This window comes from Nanorana parkeri, unplaced genomic scaffold (assembly GCF_000935625.1).
Source record: "Nanorana parkeri isolate BGI_ZX_2015 unplaced genomic scaffold, ASM93562v1 scaffold893, whole genome shotgun sequence".
In the NCBI taxonomy this organism is placed as follows: Eukaryota; Metazoa; Chordata; class Amphibia; order Anura; family Dicroglossidae; genus Nanorana; species Nanorana parkeri.
Genome location: NW_017307161.1, coordinates 78,153 through 88,978, shown reverse-complemented (window position 1 = coordinate 88,978; position 10,826 = coordinate 78,153).

The window sequence follows — 10,826 nt, the reverse complement described above, 5'->3', positions numbered from 1 at the left end:
TATATATATATATAATAACCTAAAGCAGCTTTATTTGTACCCCACCTTGCCTCATATATCGAAAGACAAGAATCAGTGTTGACTTTAGTATGCATTGACCAGACAGATAAGCACTTTTTTGTAACCGTTTTTCTTGAGCATGGGCTTATACTGATTTCAGCTAATCTGAAGACCAAACAACAATCTGGATGTCACATTTTACAAAGGATTTACGAGATTCAAAGACAATATTTTTGTGTTTTTTCCCTCAGCTGCCTGTATATGTAGTCTTATCTGTCAGTGGCCCTAGGCTCCAAATAAAACTTAAATCCCTTCGGTCAAAAGTCATTGTGTGGTCTCTTCTTCCATTGTACTTCTACGTGTATATTAAAAATGTTGCACAAACTGCCATCCTAATTTTAAATAATGGATTGGATTATAGTCATAAGCACCAGTGCTTGTATAATGTTAATTTATTTAACATTTTTGCATGTAAAATTAAAACTTAAAACTGTGCTTTAGGACTTAGAAAATAACCCATTTTCAAAGACTAAAAAATAATGCAGATAGCAGCTGTCCTTTGAGTTGTGTGTAGTACAGATCTGTTATCAGGGCTTCACAGATGGTAATAAGCACATTGTTAGAGGTAACCTGCCCTACCAGGAAAAGAAACACTGACCTCTCTGAAATGAAGTGGATATCCAAGCATAGATTTTTTTAAAAAAATCAGATTTATAAAAGTGATGGCATAAGTTAACATACTCAAAAGTGCCTTTTACTTTATCAAGTTTCTTTGTGCCATCCATGTTTATTTTTTTAATGCCTGCTTAACCCATCAACTATATGCAGGGCTCAGTTTATGTGAACACAACTGGAATGGAAAGCTTGCTTAGGACAAAAAGCTTGGACAGATCATTACAGTTACCAGTCGGTACCATATATGATCTTGCCCAGTGGAACTAGCTGAAGGTCAGAGACTGTTGAAGAGTTTTGTTTTAACCTAACCATACATTGAATACATTTCTCGTGTGTGTCATGGGATGATTTAAGTGCCTTTATCAAACATCTGGACTTTAAATAACTGGAAAAACCCAATCACAATATAGCCTCAGGACTAGCAGTGGCTGCAAATCCTGCTTCAGCTCTGCATAAATATAACTGAAAAGATGTCAATGTTTTTCCCTCCGCACTGAAAGGTAATGTATTGTGGTTATATATATAGATATATAGATATATCTATATATCTATAGATATATAGATATATATATTATTTTTCTTTTTTTGGTCAGGACTAAAAAAATGAATTACCAAAAAAACTAAGTATAAAAAAATCCATATTAATATTATGTATTCTCATTTTTGTCAGCAGGTGGAAAAAAATGGCAGTTGTTCAGTCATTTAACATGAAGTTTAATCAGGAACTCTCTACTGCAGCACAGAGCATTGCAACAAAATATGTTTTTATAACCATCCCTTTAGATTGTAAGCCCTCACAGCTAGGGCCCTCCTTACCATATTGTCTTGAATTGTATTGTACTGTCTTCCTTATATTGTAAAGCGCTGCGCAAACTGTTGGCGCTATATAAATCCTGTATCATAATAATAACCACTGCTGGGGTATTTATTCTTTAATTTTTAATGTTTTAAAGTAAAGTTGGCCTTTACAGAAACCATTGCTTTTTTTCTGTTCCATCAGTGATGTTTGTATTGCTTAGCACAATAAATCACATGGGAGGGGGCTCCTAGGAGTAGCATATGTTACTTCTGTTATTTCTGATAGATCTGCCTATTCCTAATCAATACCTTACTTAAATATGTTTGATGCCTCTAATAATATGTTTCACACTGAAGTAGTCCCCCTCCCCCCTTACAAGTGGATAGTCCACCAACAGTTTGCTCTCTTTTTTGGGGGGTTTTAAAAATCACAATGATATATGGACATTCTTTTCAAGCTGATTCCACAGAGAATATTTTCATCTTACAAATCCTGTGGGACTGTTTTTAAAGTGGCCTAAATGAAATTGTTTCTCTGTCACTTCTCCCTGTCACAGACCTGTCAGCGTGCACCGGCCCACATGCGACAATGAAAATGTTCTTATTTATAGAAACGGTTTTATCTCTGCTATTTTCTATGCCTACACCGAAGAGAGCCATGAATGGTAGGACATATTTTAACATGTCCAAGCTGTCTTTGTGCCCCAATAAAACTGTTTGCGATGGCAAACGGCCCTTTTCATCTGTGTCTTAATCAAAAATGCTGTGTCTGCTGTTTTATTCCATTTATTTCGCAGTGCCTTCTTTTAGATTTTTAGTCACAATTTACATTTTAAATACGCATTGCTTTTTGATGGTGCTTATCCACATAAAGAGTCATTTACATTTATAAAATGTGCACATATTCAATTAACTAGCCATAAGGGGTGAATGAATGGTATATTTCAGACTTGCTCTCTTGTAGGAGAATGTATTGTAGATTTAAGAAGAAGTATCTTATATCTAAATGATTTTGAAAGCTTTAAAAATCCTTAACTAAAACTGTACTTTTTTTGGTTTAAGCAAATAGTTTGTTTTTCCTTAGCAACAGACATAAGAACATTCAATTTATCTACATCTTTTTCCACAATTACAAAATCAACCCTGGCCAATGATGAGATCTAGCACTAAGCACTGTACCAGGCCATTTTAGGCAGGTGGGATAACTTCTGGCCAGTTCTGATCTGACCTAATGCTAAACTATTTAAAGGATTTGTATAGGCATTAATCTAAATTTTCCCTTTAGAGGATATCCCACATGTTCCATCTCTCAGTGCTTAAAGGATCTCAGCTGCGGAGTTATGGTCTCCCTTGAGGGAGTAGTATGGCAAGTCAGTCTTGAATCCCAGGCGTCACTCTCAGTCTACCAGCGGAGAGTTTGGGATTCGCGCATCATGGGCCGTGTAAACAAAAAGTGCGTAATTGGATACTGAGGGGTTATTACGCCATAACCCCACGTAGTATAGTAGGGAGCAGTGCCTGGCACTGATATAACTAATTGGTCAGTAGGGGTATGAGGTGAACGGTAGTTCAATTAACAATTACTGAATCAAATTTTAACACACAGGTACTTGGTATATAGGGTGGGGAGCAACATCATAGGCAGTCCATACACAGTAGGTGAATAGGATCTCAGCATACAGATACTTGAGTAGAACACAGTGAGCGATAACAGAGGCAGTCTATACACAGCAGGTAATCAATTCTCAGAACACAGATACACGTGTATCGCACAGTGCAATGTCAGAACCAGCATGAGGCAGGAAATAACCACGGTACTTGCGCTTAAGGTGCTTCCATCTGCAGGGTTGTAACCCCTCTTCTATGTGGTGAGAAATCCCGGTTGCAGCAGGGTTCAGGAAACCTGGTCTGTAGCGGGTAGCTGGCGGTAGTAGGGCGTGTAATCCCAATAGTGGAACGCCCTACTAGCGTCCCAGCACATTTAAATAGCCTGCGGAGGTGAAGACGGAGCTTCGCGGCCGCCAGTTACTTCCACGTTCCACCGTGGATCGCAGAACACCTCCCCCAATAGGGGAGGAGTTGCCCTGCGCTTCTCCGGCCCGATGCGGTCCAATGTGGAACGCAAACGGCCGGCCCGGCGACCCCAGAGATCGTTACATGAGCAAGACCAGCAATACAATAATAAAGAAAGGAACTACTCACAATATGGTGTCAGCCAGGGTCAGTAGCCAGTACCTAGAATTGCGTAGTACCAAAGAGAATGGGAACTCAGCATCAGAATCCAAGCCAGGTCAGCAACAAACCGAAGGCAACAGGTCCAAAGGGTAGTCCAGAAGAAACAGAGTCAAAGTCCAAGGCGGGTCAGCAACAAACAGAAGCATGGTATGAAAAGGCAGGTGACAAAGAATCCGAAGGCAGGTGACAAAGTAGAAGATCATGGACCAGGAATTCAATATAGCAAAGAGAAGAACACCCAGGATGCCTACAACAAATCCTATACTTGGGCAAAGACAGGAAGGGGAGGACAGTATTTATAGTTGGCAGCCTAGGTAATTTCCTGCAGCTGACCAGTAGGTGAGGTCAGAGCCCCATACAATGTAGGTGTATAGGACAAAGGTCAGCACAAAATTAGAACCCTCCAGTGGCTCCACAAGCAAGGAAACCACCCAGAGACCAAAGGTTCCCAGAATTGATTCCAGACAAGGGCATGACACCTGTGATGTCATCTTATTGCTTGTAAACTTTTTGCAGGAAAAACTGCAGGGAGCTCAGTTACCCTTGACATAGAAATGCACCCCCCCCCAGAGCTACATCTCCCAAGAGCTCTTAAATAGTGTATGCACAGGCTCCTGGGAGTCATGGCAGCAGAATTGTTTTTCTGGTAAAGAATCAATTTATGTATGTGGAGAGTAACAAAAAAGGCATGCGGGATAGGTGGAGTTCTGTAGTCCAGCAGAGAAGAATTCAAGCAACCCTCCTTGAGATTTTTGTGCAGTAGAAGCAGTTTTGTTAGTAAACAGCAGAAACTTCGTAGCTGGATTGCTGACAGGATCACCGGCTATTTACTTGTTAAAAGGGATACACTCACAGTATGTATTAAAGGTTGTACTGCATAGATTATTTTTACCATTTGCTTTTTCCCAGACATACAGGGTATTACATTTACAGTACCAAAGTCAATTTTATATATGCTTCACTCAAACTGGAAAACCGGGTTATTGGAGATGTGTAAATCTTTGGAAACATCATGAAAAGCTCCTATCAACAAAAAAATAAGATACAAAAATCGTGTTAATTAATAGGGTACCAAAATGTATGCAAAAATTAAAAAAAAATAAAGGTGAACATTATATCCATCACTTCAAAAAACATATACAGTCATTAATTTGTAAAATACTAGGGTTGTTGATACAGAAGTTTGAAATAACTTACAGTTAAATGTGTTGTAAAATACAAACTAGTGCATGTGTGTTACAAACGTTTCACGATAGCTCTTCCACCTATACATGTTATGAATTGTCATGTCAGATTTTATGAATACATATAAGCATAATGTGACTGAAATAAAGTTATTAGTCTGGAATCGGAAGATATCTATTGCAGCATAAAATTCAACGGCCTAAAGGAGAAAAACCCATCCACAGTTCAAATGGCCATAAAGAAAGAAACACGTGAAAATATTTTACCTTAAAAAAAAAACAAGAAAATATTATGCTAAATGTGTTTTATCAATTTACATTTGAAATAGTTACAGCATTACTCACATATATGATAATTAATCAGTCCAAGTTAACAAGCTTGAGAATAACAATAGACACACACCAGTATGGTATAGTTTTTGCATATATATACATATGACAAGTGTACATAAATAATCTGTTGAATCCTTCTGAAAGCAATGTGTTCATAAACATAGTACAAATCAACAATATACCCAATTTGCTTGTTGAGGTTTCAGAATTAGATGGCAAGGAAGGAAGTTTGACAAACATTTTTTAGATTACTTTAAAAAAACAGGTTTATCTTTATATAAACTAATGCTAACCCACACCTCCAACCTCCTGTGACAAAATTCTCTTCAGTACTGACTGAACCCCATAGACTTGAATATAGCAGTATACCAAAACTAGGGATCCCAACTGTACAGCCCCATCGCTCACCTCCCGATCTACTGAGCCGACCTGTGACAGTCTCATTGTCACAGGTCGGCTACAACTATGAGGTGATTGGAAATCCCTCTTCTCATAGTTCTCCTTTAAGTATGTGAGCAATGCTGAAGAGAATTTCACCTCAGAGGAGGTAAACACCAGAGCAATTTGCAGCTGTGTTTTTGGGAAGAAGAGGAAAAGCTAAGAATGTTCAATTTCTTGTGTAGGTATTTGTGCTGGGAGTGCCTTAATTGGGTAGAGTGGGCTGAGAGAATGCTGTGGAAAGGAAAGCAACAGATAGCTTGGAGAAGATTACATGTTTAGATTGTAAGCCCTCATGGCCCGGGTCCTCCTTACCATCTTGTTTTGTCTTCCTTATATTGTAAAGTGCTGCACAAACTGTTGGTGCTTTATAAACCCTGTATAATAATAATTACAAGCTTATGATTATCGATTCATGTATATAGCTCTAGATCAGCCTTTCTCATCCAGGGTGCCATAGCACGCTGGGTAACCTTCTGGCTTTCTTAAGGGTGCCTTGAGTTTTTCACACAGCGTCATGCTTTCTATGGTGCAGGCAGGCCAGCCACCAGCACTATGAAAACAAATAAAGCTAATCAAGGGAGGGTGGGATCCATTCAGAAAAGGATGGAAGTTCCCCTCCAGCAAGGCCTGCTCTTCTTCCTTCATTTTGCCATGCTGCCACAGGTGCGGCTCCTGATGTGATGGTTTGGGGGACTAAGGACTCTGATGTGAAGGGGGAACTCTAATAGGAAAGGGGGGACTCTGATGTGAAAGGGGGGCCTTTGATGTGATGGGGGTTTCTAATATAAAGCAGGGGCTTCTGGTGTGAAGATTGCTCCTAATGTGAGTGGAGGACTTCTGATGTGAAGGGGGACTCTTACGTGGAAAGTGTGAGTGGGAGCTCTGACGTGAAAGGAGGCAGTTCCTGAAGTGTAGAATCATTTAAATGGAGCCTTCTGATTTGAAGGGGCTCATGATATAAATGGAGACTCTGGTGTCAAAGGGAGAATTCTAATGTGAAGGGGTGCTCTGATGTGAAGGGGGCTCCTAATTGATTTGAATGGGGTATTCTGATCTGTAGAGAAAACCCCACTTTTTTTGTATTTACAAATTCATTCTAGACCCCTATCTCAGATAAAAAAATATTGTAGGGATTTTGGAGGGCCACATGTCATTTTTAGATTTTAGACTGGGGTGCCTCAAGATCTTGCATACATTTAAAAGGTGCAGTGACTCAAAAAATGTTGATAAACACTGTTCTAGATTTCTTTATGGTGCCAATTGTTAATGCTAGAAACCATGCATATAGAACTTTAGAGTGAAAATCCTTGTTTACGTTTTGGTGGAAATAAATGCCTAGCATTTAATAAGAAAGTTTGAGGGGAACAAGTGATATGCATACTGCACTATAGGTAGACAAAGGGCCAGATTCTATAACTGGAGTCTGTAGGCACACAACCTTTGCCACCTTGTCATCCTCAGTATACCACAACCTCGAAAACAGGAAACAGACCCACAAGACAGAAGGTGAAACATCGCCCTATTGTGCAGCTAAGTCCTGTTTAACTCGAAGAGCAAATTTGTATTCAGATTGTCTTCAAATCAGAATACTCCCTTCAAATCAGGAGCCCCTCCTCACATTAGGAGCCCCATTCACATCATGCAAGGATAGAGACAGACAGAAGAAGTTCAGGATCATGGTCACACGCCAAGGTTGATACACAGGCTTTTTTTTGGCACAGAAGCATGGCAAAGTACCAGGTCCCATGTTCAACTCGCTGCTACTGAGATCCCCTCTTTTACATAAAACATGTTCTTGTTTTACTGGTCCTAGCATGACAGAACATAAAATATAGAACATAGAGTTTTGTGACATTGTATTAAGAAGCTCCAAGGAATCCCCACCACTCCAACTCCCAAAACTGAACTCACATAACATGCATGTCCCAGGTGCAGGTTAAAGGGTGTGTTTTCATCTCCAATAACTTCTGACTTCAAAACAGCCACACTCCACAGGTCCTCTTGCATAAAATCAGTCTTTATTGAAGTAAGTAAATGAATATACACCATCATAGCAGTCCCCATGTGCAATAACCTAGCGCGTTTCACCACTTGGGCTTAATCATAGAGATCTCTCGATGATGATCTCTATGATTAAGCCACAGTAGTGAAACATGTTGCAGTTTTGCACATGGGGACTGCTTTGATGGTGTATTTTCATTGACTTACTTCAATAAAGACTGATTTTATGCAAGAGGACCCATGGGGTGCGGTTGTGTTGAAGTCAGATTGTATAAAGAAGGTTATATGACTGTAAGGTAAGATGACTGTATTTCTACTGCACACTACTGTCACTCTGGATGTCTCCTGGAGGCTGCACAGAGGTACATGGTGCAGACCATCTCCTCCAAGGAGCACCACTAGTTAAACCCACAGGTTGCCAGTCCTGCTAATTCTTCATGGAAGAGTTCCAAGCACCCAAAATGCTCTTTTACACTCTAATTATTTTTAAAGTTGATTAATTTATCCAATTTTTTTTTTTTTTTAATCACTGGTCATATTTTTTTAAAATATGTACCTTATACATCTTACAATATCCTCTTTAACTTTCATTTTTCTTTTAATAGATGTAAGTTTAAACACTCAAATAATAAAAAGTCTCTCTAGGCAAAAATATAAATTGTCACTTTCAAAATAGGATACGATCTTTAATCTGAACAAAATGACATCTCTTTATTTCAGTTGTGTATGAGAAGCATCACTGTCATAGTTTCTGAAAATGTAAAAAAAGTAGAAATAGGTTTAAAAAGATATTTTTTTAAACGGTATTAAAAAGCAACATTTTCTAGAAGTAGAAAGTGTTGAAATTATTGTTTGTGAAAGTGTTAACAATAGAGATCTACTTATTAGAAGTCGCTTTGACGCCTGAAATAAACAGGTCAGGATGTTTGGGAATATGACAGTGAAGCAGGAAAAAAATTCACAACATTCAATTTCTGAAGAAGCAAAGCATGACTGACAAGGTCAAACGCTCCTGGTATATCAACAAACAATGGCAGCCACTGCTTCCTCTACCTCAGCAAATTACGCTCTCCTGCTGGAGCTGCTCATGTGTGGATATTACATGAGAGAACTTTCTGAAGAGCAGTAGATGAAAAGCTATTGTATTACTAGGAATCACTTGTCTTTCTCCTCTCTATTTATTACCCCCGAGTTAGGGATGAGTAGTTCATTTTTCACAGGCTGCTCTTTGCAGGACTAAAGGGACCAAACTGCATTGATGTGTAATGAGCAAACCTGTCTGCATATTTATCTGTTCCTATTAATTGATTTTGTTAACACCATGGGGTCGTCAGACATCAATTATGTTGCACTGGCTTTGAGAGGCCCCCAATGTTTATCTTATTTGATGATTAAGTTGGGGAAATCAGTCTTCTTTCGTTCATCTCATTTTTTCTGTGTTCTGTCTGTTGTCAGATCAGCATCTAGAGGATTTTGAGTTCTAACAATTATTTTGTAAAGCTGATTAAGCTTGGGTGCTCTAGAGTAAAGCACAGTGTTATGTGTGTAGTTAATGGACCAATGCATAGCTTCAACTGTCTTCTTGAAAGCAATGTAGAATATCGATCCTTCTTTTAAAGTAACTCTGTCATGGCAAAATAAAACTGCTGCCAGGTATAAAGTGTAGTCATATAGAGCTATATGCAGAAGACGCCATGTTGGGCAGACAAACTGCTCAACAAACAGATGGCCTAACATCAGGGGGGTATGGCCGATACACATGTGCCGATACACATTTGAGGGGCCCGGGCAGCCTGGGGGGCCCGGGTCCATTACATGGGTATCGGCCGTACCAGGGGCGGCATGGCAAAGGTGGCAGGGGAGGTGGCGGAGGAGGCCAGGGCCCCAACAGCGCTGGTCCAGTGGCAGAGAAGGCCAGGGCCCCAGCAGCGCCGGTCCAGCGGCCGAGGAGGTCCCCAACAGGGGCAGGTAAGTGGAGCTATGAAGAGGTGCAGGGAGAGGGACCCTGACCAGCCCACCTGAGACCCTGCAGAGCCCACCATAGAGAGTCTTAGTTGGGCTGTGCAGGATCTAAGGTGTGCTCTGCAGGGTCCCTCTCAGGGGGCTGTGTGGGGTCTCATGTGTGTCCTGAGACCAGCGCATTACTAAGGTCTGAGTTCAGTGCATTAATAAGTGCAGAGTCCATTGCGTTACTAAGTCCTGAGACCAGTGCGTTACTAAGTCCTGAGACCAGTGCGTTACTAAGTTCAAAGTCCAGGGCATTACTAAGTCCAGAGTCCAAATCAGGTACTGTTCTGCATTGCTGTATAATGTATTGCTGAGACTTGTAGTCCCACTACAGCCGGTGCCATTCTGCATTAGAGTGTAAGCTCCTCTGTAAAGAAACTAATGTGACTGGCTCAGTGTTCTCTGTTCAGTGCTATATAAATGCATAATAATAATAGTGTAAGACTGTGGGGGGAATTTGGAGTTAGCTCCTTTGGTCCAGAGACCGCCGGGGGGGGGGTTGTTCCTTAGACCACCACTGTTTTTGCTGTTGGTAATAAGTGCAGTACAGCACTTGGTATGGTCTCCCCCATAATTTGGTACCTTCCTGCACATGCAAGGGGGTTTTCAGGAGGCGGAGCTTCATCTATAGCCACACACAGTGCCCGCACAGAGTGGAGAGCCCAGGCCTAAAGCTGTGTAAGGGCCCCCCAAATTTCCAATGGCAGCCCTGCCTAACATAGAAAAGCACACTCAGCAGGTCACGATTCTTACTGCACCTTAAGAAAAAGGGACATTCTTTCTAGTACAGTGAGGTGCACATTTTGGCAATAAAGAACAACTGGTTCACATGCATGATAGAGGCAATTTATATTATGCAATCAGTCACATATAATATGATTGTAACATGTCTTCCCAGACAATTATTCACAACTTCAACTATGTAACCCGAACAATTGATATCCCCTCCCCCATACATTGTGGCAACATAGGGGTCTATTCACGAAGCTGCCGAGGGATCTGGCCGTAACTTCGGCCGATCCTTCGGCTAGCTTCGGCCCCAGGAACCCTTCGGTTCAGTAGAACCGAGGGGGTGCTGTACGGGCTATTGTGAATAGCCCGTACAGCTCCCGATCATGGCCGAGCGGCTCAGTCGAGCCGATCGCATATGCA